The sequence below is a fragment of the Ambystoma mexicanum genome, chromosome 3q (genome assembly GCF_040938575.1).
Source record: "Ambystoma mexicanum isolate Mex_15411 chromosome 3q, UKY_AmexF1_1, whole genome shotgun sequence".
Taxonomy (NCBI): Eukaryota; Metazoa; Chordata; class Amphibia; order Caudata; family Ambystomatidae; genus Ambystoma; species Ambystoma mexicanum.
Genome location: NC_090926.1, coordinates 1,008,130,220 through 1,008,147,540, shown reverse-complemented (window position 1 = coordinate 1,008,147,540; position 17,321 = coordinate 1,008,130,220).

Genomic DNA, 17,321 nt, shown 5'->3' with positions numbered 1-17,321 from the left:
GCCTCACGAGGACACCCGGACCCTGAAGTCTGTTGCCCAACACGAAGTGTACAGCTGTTTCACTGCTGCGGCCCCGGCTCCTTCTCCTTCCTGCATATCATGCCGTAAATCACTGTCATGACCCGGGGAGAAGCTTCACGCGTCCCAACGCGGTCTCATCTGCTAGTGTCCTCAGCTGCCGCCGCCCGTGCTGATAAACTGTAATTACTTGCACTGAGGCACGGGCAGCGGCTCACTTTAAGCAGCTCCTCATTAAGCCCAAATGGAGTTCCGTGCGAAAACTTCCAAACTACACACTCCCAAAGCATGCTGGTAAATGTAGTTTTTTCCCTATTTATCATCTTTTTGGGTACAGGAAGCGCTGTCCCTTACCCCAAACCTTAACCATGGCGGTACCTCCTCCCTCAGGGCCCTTAACAAGTTTTGCTTTCTCCGGGTGGCGCAAATTAAACTGGTGTACCAACCGAGGTGCATGAACCGCACTAGCCGGTTACCGTGAACAATCCTCTGGTCCATACCCCACCCATTGAATGAGATACCACAATTGTTTCTGTCTTCGTCTTGAGTCCAGTATTTTCTTCATCTCATATTCCGTCTGCCCATCCTTAGTAATTGCTGGAGGTCTCTGCACTCGCGTCCCCGGAGCTGCGGGTTTAAGCAAAGACACATGGAACACTGAATGTATCTTCAATGTTTGAGGCAACCTCAATTTGACTGCCACCTTAGATATACATTTCATCACCTCATATGGTCCAATAAACTTAGGGGCAAATTTACAAGGTCCTTTCAATGGTAAATTGTGAGTAGACAGCCATACCCTATCTCCCACCATGTACTGAGGAGCCTCTCTCCTTCTCTTGTCTGCATATTTTGTATACTGTTCCTTAGCCTGTTCTAAATTGGCTCGTGCATTCTGTCTAATGTTGAGAAGTAACTGTTTTTGTTCCTGAAGCATAGGAATATTCTCCATATCAGGTAAATGCACTGGTAACATATTCTGTGCTTGACCATACAAACATTAATTCAGAGCCGTACCAAATGATGCATGAACTCAGCCAACCATATGGATTGCACCCAAGATTCTCGACCATCAATTAAATAACAACGTAAATATTGTTCACGTATCTGATTCACTCTCTCTGTTTGTCCATCCGTTTGTGGGTGATAACTGGTGGACAAAGCACAATCAATTCCTAACATCTGACAGAAAGCACGCCAAAATTTGGAAGTGAATTGGGGACCTCTATCAGATACAATACTCTGAGGTAGACCATGTAACCTGACCACATGTTGCAAAAACAACTCTGCCAATTCCCCAGCTCCCGGAATACCTTTACAAGGCACAAAATGGGCTTGTTTCGAGAGGTAATCCACCACCACCCAAATTGTATCATACTGGTCCTCAGGAGGCAAATCAGTAATGAAATCCATGGATATATGTGTCCAAACCTTCTCCGGAGTTGGTATAGGCTGGAGCAACCCTGATTTTTTGGTATGATCTGTTTTACTTCATACACATGTTTCACACCCTTGAATATATTTAATAGCGTCTTGTCTTAATATGTCAAGATACAACTAATCATGGGGGGAAGAGAGGTCGACACTCTTCCCCAAACCACGGAAGCCGAATGAAGTTGACCCTCCCACTGTGGTTGGCACAGGTACCTGATGTATAATAAACAGGACATCACGTGGCAGCCAGTGGGGGAAGAGGGTTAGGGAGAGGTTGTGGACAGGATAGGGCAGGTTAGGAACACCGGATAGAGAGGGTGGGAGAGCCTTATTTGGATGGGACTGGGGGAAGAGACAGGAAAAAACCCTACACTCACTAGAACCCTGTAAAACCACAAATGGAATGTGTTCTTATAGCATAGCCTATACCTTGGTATACCTTGATACCCTTAACTTACACACTAGGACTCCTTGTTAACTTCACCACATGATTTGTTAGGACACCTTAATACATGTACCTCAAGAAAAATGCATAGCACACATGTTAGGACACCTTAATACATGTAACTCCAACAGAATGCATAGCACACAAAATGAAACATACGATGGGAAATGCTCCCATTATGAAGAAACAAGACACATGGCCCCCTGGGCTGACGTAAGCAACACTGACATACCAGAACACAGAATTAGCAGTAACATGAAACACAGAGTTTGGCTCTTTGCCTACTTCAAACGTGAGTTTGTCCCAAAATGCATTCCATTTTTAGTATGTGGAAATTAAAGCAACAGCGGCCTCTCATAACCTCCCATAATGCCTTTTCATTCCCACAATAACGTAGAACAAGTTCATGTTTCCCCAGGGGCTGGCCCCTCCATGCATAGAGAGTTAAAGCGTTTGTTTTCGCTCCCCTTATAATATCTGAATTCAGTGTGCGTGCAGTTCATGGATGCCCCTTCCAGCCCCCTGCCCGTACTTATCTTTGGGCCGGGAGGCTCCTGTGCCTACCCGGACTTTGAAGGATGTCGCATGTAATTGCCGCCGAGTCCTCCCCTGTTCCTCCTGGTCACGCCCGCCGGTACCTCAGCGAGCAGCCCCTCTTTCTCCGACACAGCATACGCCTGGATACAAAATAAGCCACATCTGCCGTGCGCCCTAGGCCCTTCATAAACCATTGTTCATTAAGATCACCTGGCCACACGCGCGAACGGCAAAAGACTACTCAATCTCCCAAGTGCTGCTGGGAAATGTAGTCTTACTGCATTTTTTCCTCATTTTTGGCTTTTCCTTGGTCCATAACTCCTGCGCCCACCCTTATTCCTGACATAATCCTGGCCACCAGAAATACTTCTCCAGCATACCTTGTGTCTTTTTACTTCCAGAGTGTCCTGCCAAAGGAGAATCGTGAAACCAATGCATTGCTTTCCTTTGCAAAGCAAGCGTTGGTAAATACAACTTTCCCGCATAATAGGGAAGACCATTGCGAAACGTTTCTTAGGGATTCTCAATTCCCCATTTCACCTTTTCCGTTCTTTTCATTTCTAGTCTAAAAGTGACCACAAAATTAAGTTTGTTAAAGTACTGTGACCACCGTAATTGCCTGGGACTCAACGTATGAGCTGTCTTAAAATACTGCAAGTTCTTATGATCAGTGACCACCATAAACTGATGTTTGGCCCCCAGCAAATAATGTTGCCATTCCAAAAACGCTGCTTTAATGGCCAATAGCTCCTTGTCAGTAATAGAATAATTTTGTTCACAGCTAGTAAGCTTACAAGAGTAGAAAGCTACTGGATGACACACGCCTTCCTCATCCTTTTGAGACAACACTGCCCCAACTGCCAAATTGGAAGCATCAGTTTCCACTTGGAAAGGTTTTTCCAGATTCGGGTGTTTCAGTACCAGAGCTGACGTGAATGCTTTCTGTAACTCTTGAAAAGCTTCTTCTGCCTCAGAGTGCCAACAAAAAAAGTGGCCTTCCTTAACAATTTTGTAATGGGTGTAACAATTTGTGAAAAATTTGAAATAAATCGCCTATAAAAATTAGCAAAACCCAAAAAAGACTTAATATCTTTGATGCATTGAGGCGCTGGCCATTCAGTAACTGCATGAACCTTTTTCTTGTCCATCACAATACCAGAGGGAGTCAAAATGAAACCAAGGAATTCCACTTGAGTGGTATGAAAGGCACATTTTTCTAGTTTTACATACAACTGATAATCTTGTAATTTCTTCAACACGGCCCTAACATGACCTATATGTTGCTCTTCAGAAGATGAATAGATCAAAATGTCATCAACATATATTACATCAAACACATCTAGGAACTCACTCAACACCTCCTGCATAAAGTATTGAAAGGCTGCAGGAGCGTTGCATAATCCAAAAGGCATGACAAGGTATTCGAATAAACCAAACTTAGTCCTGAAGGCCATCTTCCACTCATCCCCCTCTTTTACACGAATCAGATGATAGGCCCCCTTCAAATCTAGTTTGGTGTAAACCACTGCTGTCTTAACTTGGTCCAATAGTACCAAAATCAAAGGCAAGGGATACCTGATTTTCACTGTCACCTTAGTCAGAGCCCGATAATCGATACATGTCCTAAGAGTACCCTCTTTCTTTGGGACAAAGAATAATGGTGACGAAACGGGTGAACTTGAATGTCTATTAAAACCCTCACTCAACATATCATCCAGCTATTCCCGTAAATGCTGGTTTTCTGTTTCAGTCAAAGCGTAGATTCTACTACAAGGTAACTTAGCCCCTGGTTCCAAATCAATCACGCAATCATAGGATCTATGAGGTGGTAACCTGTCAGCTCCCCCTTTGTCAAAGACCTTAGACAAATCTTGATACTAGTTTGGAATACTCACAGCCATTGCTCCCACCATCTGAGGTTCTGCCCTTTGCCCTGCCAGAAATAATGCAGGACTCATCTCCTCCTCCGTGTGACCCTCACATTCCAATCCTGCAAAGACCACCTCCCGCATAACCCAATCAATTCTGGGATTGTGTTGAATTAACCAAGACATGCCCAAAATGAGTACAAACTGAGGTGCCGCTATCAAATCAAATATAATTTCCGCTATATGTCCGGACCCACAGCTCAATTGAATGGCTGAGTCTGTTGACAAATGGGCCCTGAAACCAAGGGTGATCCATCCACCGATTGCCCCCCTTCCACCTGTGCTTTCTCCCTTAACGGTAAACACAACCTTTTGGCCAATCCATTGTCAATGAAATTACCGGTGGCTCCAGAGTCCACCATTGCAGACACTATCTGTTTTGTACAAGCAAAAATGAAAGTCAGCAAAATGTACAAATGTGAATTTCTCTTCCCTGTCGTATTGGCTATCCATGTGGGGAACCTAGTCTTCTCTGGTCCTGTCACCTGAGTTCCCCCTAAGGTTGGCCCAATCCTTTTCCCGCCTCCACCTTGTTTCTATCCCCGCCTGCTCCTTTCTTTGGAGTATTCGGACAGGTCCTAATATAATGCCCTGGTTGACCACAGTATAGGCACATGTTGTTTGCCTTGCGTTGCTCCTTTTCTGCTGTAGACAATGGCCCTCTCACTCCACCAATCTGCATAGGTTCTCCTTCTGTATTCCTATTTCCCTTACCACGATCCAATCTAGCAAAAGGCAACACTTCTGGTCTTTTCTTGTCTCCCTTGCGCTCACTTATCCGATGATCCAATCTTAATGCTAAATCAATCATAGCCGTACATGTATCAGTTTGAGGTTCTACCTGAGCGATGGCATCCTTCAATTCTTCCTTTAGCCCTTGGTAAAATAACACAGTCTGTTTATTCTCAGGCCAATCTGTTTCGATCACTAACCTGTTGAATTGAGTAACATATGAAACCAAATCGCGAGTTCCTTGTCTTAAAGCTAACAATTCCTTGTCTTGAGCCAGGGAAACTTCCTGGCGATAAAACAGTCTTCCAAATTCCCCCAAGAAACCATCCCAATTATACAGTAAAGGATCATCCTTCTGCACCAAAGGCATTGCCCAAGCGGCCGCATCTCCAGTTAAATATGAAATAACTAATGCTGTTCTAGCCTGTATGGTCTCGAAGGCCGTAGGTTTACACAAAAAATGCAGACGGCACTGTGTCAAAAAGGTCATATATTTCCTGGGATTTCCTGCAAACCTTTCTGGTGCCGCTAAAGGCACACTACTAGGGGGCTGCACAATCACTGCAGAAGTGACTCTACCAGTTTGACCCCCTGTAGTTGTTCCAGCCCCATCCAGAGGGGTGCTTTGTGCTACCAAACCCTGTACCTGGGCTTTCAACGTACTTGATTTTTGTCTAGCCTGTACTCATTCCAACTGAATATATTGCAGTGCTTTTAGCACATCCGCTAAAGAAGGAGGATTCATATCCATTTGCCCTGGGTGGTTCAATTACCCCGAAATCGGGGGCAGGTAATTCTGTCAAACTCACAAAGGGAGGATAGGGGATTTGACCCCCTCTCCCGAACTACAGAAGCCGAATAGATCGACCCTCCCACTGTGGTCGGCACGGGCGCCTGATAATGAATAACACAGGAAGCCACGTGGCAGCCAATGGAGGAAGGCGGAGTTAGGGAAAGGGGGTAGAATGACAAAGGAAAGAAGGGGAAAACATAACAAGCAAGTACATGACAATCGCTACTGTGTAAGTCAAAACTCCTATACCGATATTCTCAATCCTGAACACCTAACATGGCCTCCTAAAACCTGAAATCAACCTCTAGCATACAAAGATAAAAAGCAGTAGAGTACCTAGCATAGCATATCCTTATTACTGGTCATATAGACACCACTCTCCAGACAAAGAACATGGGGTTAAATACTTAGACATGACACAATACTGAAGCAAATGGTGGAATATTCCACTTGGCACATAGAGGTTTGCAAATAAGCATAATGGCACAAACAAAAGGGATGTCCCTTGCATGAAAACACAAGACTCATGGCCCACGGGGCACAGTGAAGCGACAAACAATAAATCCCAACAAAATACACGAAACACGTGCCCTCTTGCTGTGGGACACTATGTAATGTTCCCAAAATCAAATAAACTAGAGATGATTCTCTCCTTGTAACTGCATAATGAGTCAGGCGTAATGTTTGTCAGTTCTTAGATTAGTGGCGTGTTTCCTCCAGCGCTCTCAGCAATTTTTGTGAAACAAAATAAGCAGCCAAAAGAACACATGCTTCATAAACAATGCCAAATGAAGTAATACACTTAACTGGCGGTCCGGATGCCTCACGAGAACACCCGGACCCTGAAGTCTGTTGCCCAACACGAAGTGTAAAGCTGTTTCACCGCCGCGGCCCCGGCTCTTTCTCCTTCCTGCATATCATGCTGTAAATCACTGTCGCGGCCCGGGGAGAAGCTTCACAGTCCTTAAGCGTCCCAAAGCGGTCTCATCTGCTGGCGTCCTCAGCTGCCGCCGCCCGTGCTGATAATTACCTGCACTGAGGCAAGGGCGGCGGCGGACTTTAAGCAGCTCCTCATTAAGCCCAGCTAGAGGGCCGCGCAAAAACCTCCGAACTACACACTCCCAAAGCATGCTGGGAAATGTCGTTTTTCCCTATTTATCGTCTTTTTGGGTACAGGAAGCGCCGTCCCTTACCCCAAACCTTAACCCTGACATTTTACAACACACATAAGTCTACCGCTGTATTTAAAGACAAGGGATTGCATGGGTTTTAACCTTTGCACAATTTTCAGTGAGCAGTATGAATTCTCTAATCTACTTCTCACCCATAACATGTTTTATGACTACATCTCCCACGTCAGACAATTGTGTTTCATGAATACACTAAAGTCAGCACCATTCTATGCCTGCATGATCCACAGTTCTATTTTAAATACTGCTAAATTTTACAAAAACAATATGCATGTAATTAAGAAAATGCTGTCAGTTTTAATCTGTGGCTCTCAATACAAAAATGCATTGGGCTTTAAGGGAATGACATCTCACTTGCTTTCAATTTCAATTAGAGAACACAGGGCCATTCAATCTTACACTGCCTCTTTGAAGATGTAAAAACTAGTAACTCATTGTTGTGAGGGGTCAGCGGACAACTGATTGAGGATTTCTCAGGATAAGCCATTTTATCATAAAAGAAAATATGTCAAATGACTCACTGTCCCTACTCTGCTGAGGAATTCCCTGCCTGACCTAAAGCTAAGATAATACACTAACACAGGATAACTGGTCCTCACACTAAACCACAAATACATAAAGAAAAGATATGACAATTCAACATAACGAACAACATTTACAGTTCCAAACTACCTTCTAATGTCCTGGGTGATTTCCCTTTTTTAACTCAATTCTTCATGTTTCAAAGTCAAAATAAAAGTTAATTAACAAACGTTCAGTTGATACAGAAATCTCTTCTTTTGGGTGAAATTATCCACTTTCTACTTCCAGCAAAATAGCCCTAAGGGTAATCCTGCTTTGTTACTCCCACAGAAATATTTGCCACAGTTCAAAAGGAAATGTAATATCCACACTGCCAATGATACACAGTTCTTGGTTAACAGTTAGGATTTCTTGAATTACAGTCTTAGCATTCACAATGGTATATTTGTCAGAATGACTTCTCAGTGCTGCTGCTTCCACTTCGACAACTATACTTCTACTTGCTTCACCATGAGAACAGTCACCTTTGTCCCACAGTAACTCACCTTGTTTTCGACAACTACAATGGAAAATCAACTGACAACCAGATTTACCACTTTAGCTTCAGTACTTTGGAATACTGCCACTGCTTGAATGATTTTTAGACAGACTTCGACAAAATAGATTTCTAAAGGCACTCTTCCTCTGAATAACCTTCTTCAAAGGGGCAGACTCTCGGCCGCTCTTGTCTATCTGCCAATACAACAACCTGGGTTTGCCCTTTTAAACTCCCTTCTTACTGGCTTCCCCAGTCTTGGGCATTTACAGGTTGAGTCTGCTTCAAAAATAGTTTTTACAAGCAGCCAGTTCCCCTACCCCAGCTTTACCTACACCTTTCTGCCAGCTATCAGTCTAATCAATCACCCAGAACTCTTCGTGCCACTTGCTTAGCTTCAGGTAATACTTGCACACAATTGCTTTAGGCCAATTAACTGTTAATAACGTCACATTATTGCTGGATTGCTCTTTATTTTTGAGAAAGGTTGGTTTCACTGTTAGTATGGGATGTATAAGGTACTCATGGTGGCAACAGTAAAGACAGACACAAGTGATCACAGTTCAAGGGTGTTTATTAAACTGTATGCAGGTGTCAAAAACACCCAATCTAAACCTAAATCTAAGATGGGAGCAAGCGTCAACGATCAAATGAAAATTAAGGCAGTCCTAGTGGCATTGTGTCAAATAAAAAGGGCCTATACTAAGAGGGTGGGATGATCTTCAGGAAAAGAAAGAAGTGTTCACAAATAATATGTCAGGATGCGGTAGCTTGGTATCCCCTTCCCATGTTTTGAGCACGGGGTAAGGTAGCATCTTGGAGCACAGCATACACTCAAACCTCCCCAGCACGAGTCGGCAGTTCTGTTCCAGTTTATCAGGAGCCTCAATGGCCAAGTCTCAATTCTCTTGAAAGTCTCTTGCCTTTGAGGGCCTGACGTTTTCAAACAACACAAACAAAAAGTTTCTTCAACAAATGAACGTTTGTTTCAAGGTTTCACTTAGGGTGCAGATTCTTCACCCATGGGTCCCTGTCATGATCACCAGCAACCCAGGCCTCTGCCACTGTATCAGGTGTATACATCGATGGAGGAAGATGGAAGGCTGGACCCTGTTGTGGCGTACTTGGCATTCTCAACAAGCACATCCTGCCAGTGTTTTCTGATTAAGTGTTTAGTTTGGTATAGGACCTCCAAGATGGCCACCCCATTTGACCTTTATTACCTACTCTCAACGTGGCTGTCGGAAAGACCCAGGGATGTTCTGTTAATTGTGCAGTCTAGATGTATGGGTGTGGTTGCTATATAAGCCACCCCCATGTCTGTCCTCATCGCTTTGCGTTTCTGTGCCTCCAGCAGTGGAACGCTTACCACCAGCATCTGATTCCAGTGACCCGATCCGTTCCCTGCAACACAAAGGAAGATCAAGGTCAACTCTCGAGACACGCGATCCTGCTGAAGCAGAGCAAGTACTTCAAAAGAACGTATCCTTTACTAACCGCACCGCGCGTGTGCCTGTCCCACAATTCTTCGCCCATCGCCATAGACGGTTCCACCACACGGCTCCAGTTCCGCGAGTGCTGTGTATCTGAAAGGAACAAGAAATGGATTAATAAAGACCGGACAAGCAACCCGGAAAGGGGCAGCATCACCCATGAGCAAGCGCAACCCAAGGGTAACCCCAAGAGTCTATAACCACAGATAGAAGAAGGAGGGGTTGCAGCCACCAATGAACATTGCCAGTACTACTTACCCATAGGAGAAGGAGGGCTTTTCAGCCCCACAGACATTATCTCTAACCACCAGAGATACCAACCAGAGGACTACTCCCTCCAGCTAGCCACAGCGGATCTGGGGTGCGCTAGTGACACAAACTGGCATCGAAGCAACCGGGAATCTTCACTCCTCTGCAGTTCAACAGGTGAGGTCAGCCCTCCCTGGGTGGGGGTCGTTAAAGGGGCCACTTGCCTGCAGAAGCACTGATCTGTGTTCTTTGGCCCTAGGACCTACATACCCGATTCCTGGCAGTGCTAGGTGGCATCTCTACGACACATTCCCCAACAACGTCTCCCACTCCTTCCAACTCACACGTGGGTGGTGTGCTTTTGGTACTACACGGGTGTGGGGCAGCGAGTAGTGTGGAATCAGCACCAGAGAGTCCAGGCGCTCCTGCAGAGACCAAGGTAAGTGCTACAGTCCTCCTCTTCCAGGCACTGACCCCTCTTTACTCTCAGCCTCCCTCCACTGGGTTCACTATGGCTTTTCCTTCCTTCACAAATCTTAATGTCTTTTTAAACAGTTTCAGTGGACATCCTTCGGCCGGGTTCTCTCTTGTCAACACAGTTTCTTGGGACTTTAGACTTGCCCCCTTCTTGTCAGAATATCTCTTCTGGGTTCACTCTTGCCAACTTCACATTCACAAATGTTTATGGGATTCACTTTCCTTGCTTTCTCACAGTTCTCCTGTATGGCTACTTTGACCTATCTTGGTGGCTCCCCTGTGGCCTCCTGGTATTTGTAGTTTCACTCAGACTGGGATCGACCAGAGTCTCTCGAGCTAGCACCCACATGGTGTTGGATCCCTCCACTGCTGGTCTCCCCTCAACACTTTTACAGTTCTTTGCACTTGGTTCAACTTGCGACTTTGCGTCTTTCATTCAACACAGCCCGGTTCTTATCGGCTATCCCCTCGACTCACTGGCTGTGATGAACCACTTGGCATTCTTCTTTACTGGAGTCAAGGCCAGTACCACGGAAGCAGGAGTCTCCTTCGCTCTGGCTTATATGCATCAATATGCTCTGTGTACCGTTGACATCTGTTGCAGCACACTTGGGCTATTGTCCTCGGTCTTAAGTTTCTTTCAGCTGAGGGTTCACAGGGTTTTGTCAAAAGGGGTAAGGTAGTGTCTTTCCTTGTCAGCCTTTCGATATTTGCCGCTTTTCTCCTCTTCTTGAACTGCCGGGTCTGGATAGCTCTCTCGTCGTGCGGTCTGCCTTGCTTGTACTGTGCTCTCTTGCTCCCCCTTTTATCCCTGTGGGGAAGGGAAAGGGCCGTCAGGTATGCATAATTCTCGTCAATTGCCTGACCCTTGTATTGGCACATGTCAGGTAAATGCCTCTGGTGTTAGTCCATGGTGCGAAAGTGTTCATGTTAGGAAAGGGGGGCAGTGTTTTCTAATGTCCTGTGTTGTATGATGGGGAGGAGGTATTGAAGGAAGGGGGATACCCGGTCTCACCCATCAGTGTACCCTCCCACTCCCCGAGAAGCCCCCATCCAGGTGATCCTCCCTACCTGGTCCACCCCCAGGAACTGGATTTAATAGGCTGGCCATGTCCTGGCCACCTGGATGACAGATCATCACAATTAGGCACACACAACCATGCCTTTGATGTAGTTTTCACACTTTAAAGTTTGTAACTCATGTATTGTCAGGGTTAGGTATTCGGTAATGGTCTTAACAACGTACCCTCTCTTTAATTAGGGACACACAACCACTCCTCCAGACAGCAACAGTCTTTAACCCCTTAAGTGCTAAGGAGGAGTATGCTCGTCCTTTTTGGATAGACTTGATTAAAGCTCAGCAGTTAAGGGGTTAAATAATGGAACAATGGATTTCAGTAACTTTAGCTCCTCATGTGAGCAAGAGAACGTTCACGGTATACGCAAGTGCCACAATTCTATTGCTCATAATATTTCAGACGCAACTAACAACTTCTACTCGCATATAGTCTTACGCGAGTTAAACATAAGCTAGATACAGTTACAGCTTTTGCAATGTGTTATAAGACTGTGCTTCCCTCACTGGCTTCTTATACACTTGCTCTGCTGGTCGGACTGCTTTCCCGACTTCCACCACAACTTCTACTGCTTCTGGCTCGCTGGGGAACAGTGGTCTCCTGTCTGACCATACATTTTGGGAGTTCCTCGTACTCCCAAGACCCTCTGCTTGATAATTGCTTCTTGCCTCATTCTCCTGCACAACCGCAACTTGGCAACCAGGCTCACATGGGGAAAAAGATCTATCTCCTGCACGTCTTCCGCTGCGCAGCCTCTACACTTCAGAGTTTGGGGGAACAGTATTCTCTCAGAACACGCAGGCAAAAATCGGCTGTTTCCACGTTCCAGCATCCCACTTGTTCTCCCAATTCTGCTTGGTTTGCCAGCCTTTTGCCTTCTTTCTGCTTCTACTGTTAGAGCCTGCACTCCAGCCAACGTTCCAGCTCCTTCTACTCCTTTCTCATGCCTGCACCTGAGGGGGCCTTTTATGCCTCCCAGGTTCCTTCAGGTGTGGATGCTTGGCTCAATTGCCTGACTACTGCAATGGCTACTAGGCTTGATTGTCTGACTGTTACAAATGCATGCCTCCTCAGACCTCTTCCTCGACTCAGCTCTTCTGGAATTATGGGACTCATAGTTCCCTTCAACCACATTAGCTTTTTTAATATTCAAGTTACTTTTAAGGGTAGATTTAATTCCCTTAAAATTATTGGGAGATGGACTATGCAAATTAGCTGCTAGAGAGGAAGGTAGTTTACTGAAGACAATTTCATATTCTTTTACATTATAACCTTGAGAGTGAGGAAGGTTTTTAGTTTGGGACACCCAAAAGGATCTTTCTTTGGTAATGTTTGTTCAGATTTTACAATATTTGGGTCTGCAACCATAGATCTAACAGGAGGGTATAGGGACCTTAAAATGACAATAAGCCATTACCACTTTCGGTAGGTACCTTGGGAAGATTCTTCCTTATTGAGGAAAAATGTTGTGCCTGATCCCACAGAATCTCCTCACCACCCTGGGCCCTGTCTCCTCCCAGGTGATGCTCCCGCAGTACACCCCCCGGGTTAGGATCAGGAAGCGTCACCTGGGAGGAGACTTTAGGCAGGGTTTCAGTGAGGGATCCATAGGATTCTTCACATTGTGCTCCCAGCACTTTATTCCAAGATTTGACAGACAGCACTATAGGGCTATCTGGAGTTATATTGGGGTTTTCTTACTTACATTTTAAATTGTTGAGCCTCCAGTTGGTCTCAGTTCTCCCCAGCCATCTCCTTCCAGTTGTATCCAGAAAATAGTCTTCAATATATTTTTCCAAAATACTTCCTATTTACTGTATGCAAGCTAATTTATGATACAAACCTCCTCCTTTCATTTTGTGGCTAAGGTATGGCTAGCCACCAGTCACAAGACTTAGAAGCGGGGGATGGAGGGGAGGACGACTCTCACCTAATCTTACAGAGAGAGGTCTTTCTTTTATATGATATAATTTTGGGAGTGAATGTGCACGTTTAACAGGATAAAGATTGTTACAATACATATATGAGAAGAAACAGTTAAAGACGCAACCGTCCCTATGTAATGTTAATTCAGAGATAATTTGCTTTCCTATTTTTTTTTACACTTTTCTATTATCATACACTAGGCAGATTTTACGTTGGGCGAAGACATATTTTTGACCTACTAGTTGAAATTCGTTGCAAATGTCTATGCTATTCCATTATAAAGATATGATTTTTCATCTGATTATACATATTCTGTCTTGTGATGAAAATTTCTGAGGTTGGGGCTGGTTGCTCCAAGCTGAAATCAGGGACATGCACAGGCAGGTCTTACTTCAAGTTACATCGAAATGCAGTGTTATTCAAAGTTAAATTAAATGCATGACAAGACCCAACGGAAGTTCGAATTATGCTTCTTTTCTTTTCATTAACCTTTGCATTATTTTAGTCAAATATATTGCAAGACAATTATTGAAACAAATGAAAGGTTATTATAGTACACACATGCATTTTTCTTCTCGGCACTAGCAACCCAGCAAGATGACACTGTGATAAAATCCTGCATTTGCTCATGTATGTTATAATGTATGTTTTAATGCTCCTATAAACGTTCTGAGGGGCCTGCTGAATTCTTTTGGGTGTGGCAAAGGTCCAACTTCCATAAGGACATTTCTCTTCAATTCAGTAGCATCGACAAGTCTCTGGAACCCATGTCTTCTAAAAGGGTCTAAGAAATGGTTCTAGTTTATGGAATTCTCTTAATTGTTGAAAATTGTCTCTCTTGTGCACATGCAGTTATTTGTAACCCACAGGGACACCCTTTCTATCATGGCAGTACGAGGCAAAATCCAACAAAACAAGCTCTTTTGAATAATGCCTCCCAGGCTCTGCAGAAACAGTTTCTGGTCTTAGTTTTAGGCAAATTATCTTTTGCTGCCTTTTTCCTTTACAGTAGCCATCCCTGGAAGTACGGCTCTTCTGCAGAGCCACTGAGCAATGCATTGTGGGTATGAAAGGTTGCTCAAAAGCATTCTTTTTTGCTTTAGGAAATTGTCTTTGGTCTTAAATGGCAGTTCTAGTTTCCACGGAATATGTGGTGCAGAGTAGGAAAGTCCTCTTTTTTGGGGGCTGTGTGGAGGACGACAAATAGACAATATCTTATACAAGAGGCACAAAAAGCAGCTTCCCACCTTCACATGCACAAGGTCAAATAGTTCACAACTATCACCAAACCGAAAATGTCATCATTTGTATAGCCAAATAAACTTGAGCTTCACATATTTTATTCAATATATACAAAACATAAACATAAAATGTAAACATTAAAAACACCTATAAGTAGTAGTAAAATAGACCCTTTCTGACTAGGGTAGTGGCACCCAAGGCTAACTCGATACATTCTAAACATCACAACATAATGGTGAGGTTAGTAAGAGAGTGTGGAATATGTCGCCATAAGTATGTTGAGCCTCTTTGTTCTATAACTCTCCTTAAACTTAGTCGACACTAAGCTGTGTTTCTGGGTCCCGGAAAATTAAGGCTGTGTGCAACTGGTTCAGTCTAATTTGCAACGTCTGTTGGACCCGTCTTTAGGACATTTTGTAGTAGAACACATAGATTGAAGATGGCACAATGTGTGGAAATCTTCTAGTCTTGTCAATCTAAATAAAAAGAAGAAAAGGATTTGTATTGGTAAGCAGGTCTAAATTTTAAAAAACCACAGTGAACTTTTGTATCAGTGGGTGATGTTGTGACAATTAGCACTGACCTTTCAATTTCTTTCACGGCATGCGAGGAATTGTCTGAAATGATGACAATAGTATTTCTTCATTCATTGGTTGCTTAATACAAACTTTTGCAGGACTATAAAAAAGAGGAAACAGTTTGAAAGTTAATCAATACTGTTTTCTCTAATCTCTTTTATGTTAGTTTATCTTACTGGAACTATTTTGTAATGTCTTATCGGCAAAACCCAAAAAGGATCAAAAGATCTAGCATTCTCAAAGTTAGAATATTTAGAGGAGGTATTTATTTTCTCATTTTGAGCAATACGTTCTCGTGCGTTTTCTTTTGCTAAATGGATGGTGAAAACTACATTGTTCACACATTGAACAAATGGTCACATTCATTTTTACCTTTGGTCCATTAGTTAGTAATGTTTTCGGTGATGTTATTTCTTGTCTTTCCGCCATGTATCTAAGCCAGAGATACGGGACACGTACAAGGTGAATAAATGTGCAGGGTCCCCGAAATATCTGGCGAGAGAAGATGACAATTTAGCTAACCCTGAGTCTGTGGAGCTGCGCGGCATTAGTGCGAAAGAATTCACGGTAGTTTAACCCCTTAAGTGCCAAGGACGAGGGATCTCGTCCTTGGGATTACCTCCAGGTTGCCAAGGACGAGATAGCTCATCCTTTTTGGCACTGTGTTTTGTGTGATCCCTAGGTGCAAAATTGCGGTGCCGTAATTAGCGCCTTCCCCATTCCCATAGAGCCCTATGGGGCAGAAATGGGAATGGGGAAGGGCAATGGCGGAAAGGGGATTTACCGCCCCTCCAACCTTGGAATGGGGCGGTAAATCCCCTTTCCGCCAAGGCGGTGCCGGTAATTTACCGGCATGGTCCAGGGTGCTAATAGCACCCTGGATTACCGCCTTCCGTGTAATGAGGCCCAATGTCTCTGTTTCTTCACCTAGGTGCAGGAAGAGGTTATTGTCGTGCTAATTGGGATTGAGCACAAGGCGGTGAGTGAATGCATGATGCGCGGCGCTATTTGTCTTTTCTTGTGCTGACCTGTGTCTCCCTTCTTTCTTGTAGGCCGCTGTAATGTCCCACAATGAATGCTGACCGAGAGAGCACTAAGCGGTTAGTGAATGTGCGATGCGCGGCGCCTTCTTGACTTTTCATGTGCTAACCTGCATTTTCTCTCTTTTGTAGGTCGTTGTGAGGTTCTGGAACGGGTGCTGACCAAGAGCGACTCGAATTCAGGTAAGCATCTGATGGTTCTTGCTGCTTTCTGAATTGAAATATGGAAATGCTTACTAATGCTGTTTTCGCTCCCTTCTTTCCAGGTTGCGGTGTTCCGGAGATGGATGCGGTGCCGAGATGCTGTGTTCACTGGACCGGGTGAGTGACGGATTGAGAACAGGATACACAGGTAAGTATGGCACTAAAGATGTTCTTGTTGTTCTTTCAGGTATGCGGCTCCAGGAAGGCAGGTAAGGAACTCAGGAGATCGAGCCGAACACGGTGATCGTCACCCTGCTAACCGCAGAGTAACACGAAGCGTGTTCCTCTGCCTGGGCGTGGCTTATATAGCCCCCAGGTACTCCAAGGCCTGACCACACCAAAAACACTAGACCGCATAGCACAGTTCTTAGAACTGAGCTATGTGGGCGCCTCCATGTTGCACCAAAGTTCATTTAATAAGTCCAGATCCCATGTCATTCTCACGTCACGTTGAGTATGAGCCTGGCGCCAAAGGCGCCAGGACTGACTCCAGGGGAGTCTTTGATGAGGTGGCAAGGCCTTTAAGGCCATAATGGAGAATCGTAGCCTGGCTCCAGTGACTTGCCTATGAGGGTTGGGGGCAGGGATCATGACATCTACCAACAACTACACAGCACCAGCATGGGTACTACTTTTGCCCCAGACCTGGCAAACTTGTTTATGGACCATTTAGAACATAGATCAATTTACCACAATATGAATCTGTTTAAAGAACAAGTAAAAGCATGGCATTACTATATTGACGATGTTTTTCTACTTTGGCGAAGCAGTGAGGCTAGTCTATTAAAATTACTAGAATGGTTAAACACACAAGATTCATGTATCAAGTTTACTATGACTTCCCACACAGAATAAAATCACTTTCCTGGATCTGGAAATATATAAGACATCCTCAAATTGGC